Source organism: Echinops telfairi, unplaced genomic scaffold (genome assembly GCF_000313985.2).
Source record: "Echinops telfairi isolate 266 unplaced genomic scaffold, ASM31398v2 ScPeMD7_7469;HRSCAF=8507_1, whole genome shotgun sequence".
NCBI lineage: Eukaryota > Metazoa > Chordata > Mammalia > Afrosoricida > Tenrecidae > Echinops > Echinops telfairi.
The window spans coordinates 148,543,107-148,544,354 of NW_022111373.1; positions in this window are offsets into that span (position 1 = coordinate 148,543,107).

Consider the following 1,248-nt stretch of genomic DNA (forward strand, 5'->3'; position numbering starts at 1 on the left):
CATGAGTTGGAACCCACTTGATGGCAGTGAGTCTGTATAGGGTCGCTGTGAGTCAGCTGTGCAGAAAGAACTAGTTGACAGTCCACCATTTCAGGAGGTAGCACATGAGCCAAACCCAATGGTGTTGAAGGAAGATGCTCAAACTGCTCAACTGAATGCATTAGCCAAAACTAAGGCTCTAAGAATGGATGGGATATCCACTGAAATGTTTCAGGAAGCTGAAGAAGCACAGGAAGCACTCACTCACCTAAGCCAGGAAAATTGAAATGCGGCTCCTTGACCAACGGACTGGAAGAGATCCACCTATGTGCCCATCCCGAAGATAGGTGACCCCACAGAATGCTCAAGCTACAGAACAATTGCATTGGTACCGCAGACAAGTAAAACTTTGCTGAAGATCACCCAACAGCAGTTGCAGGAGCACACTGACAAAAGACTGCCAGCAGTCCAGGTCGGATTCAGAAGAGGACATGGAACAAGGGATGCCATTGCGCATGTCAGGTGGGTCTTGGCTCCAAGCAGAGAACGCCAGAAAGATGGCGACTTGTGTTCCACTGACTATGTCAGGGCATTTGACTGTGTGGGCCATAATAAAGTGTGGATAACCTTGAGAAGATGGGAATTCCAGAACCCTTGTGCGCATTCGGAACTTGTAAATGGATCACAAGGCAGTTGTACAAACAGCACAGGGGCATACCGCATGGTTTAAAATCAGAAAAGGTATGTGTCAGGGTTGTAGCCTCACTGTGCTTATTCAATCCATCTGCTGAGCACATCATCAGGGAAGCTGGATTATATCAAGAAGAGTGTGGCATCAGGATGGGAGGAAGACTTATGAACAACCTGCGGTATGCAGATGACACAGTGTTGCTTGCTGAAAGTGAGGAGGACTTGAAGCCCTTGCTGATGAAGATCAAGGATTGCAACCTTCAGTGTGGATTACAACGCAATGTAATGAAGACCAAAGTCCACAACTGGACTGAGATAGTTTATTATGCCAGCCTGGCCAATAAACACAAGTGGGATTAACTGAAGGGTGGAGAGATAATGGCTCGGTGAGCCTCGCCTTTCTTGTCTCTTGCTCTTTTATCATCGGACCAGTGTGCTGTTGCCTTGCTTGTTCTGTGCCTCAATTTACAGGCTACACTACCTGTGGGATGCCTGGCCTGTGGACTGTGTCGCTATAAGTTGAGGTCCCTTTAAGACCACATGATTACAATGTATATCTCTGGAGCTGGGGACCGACAG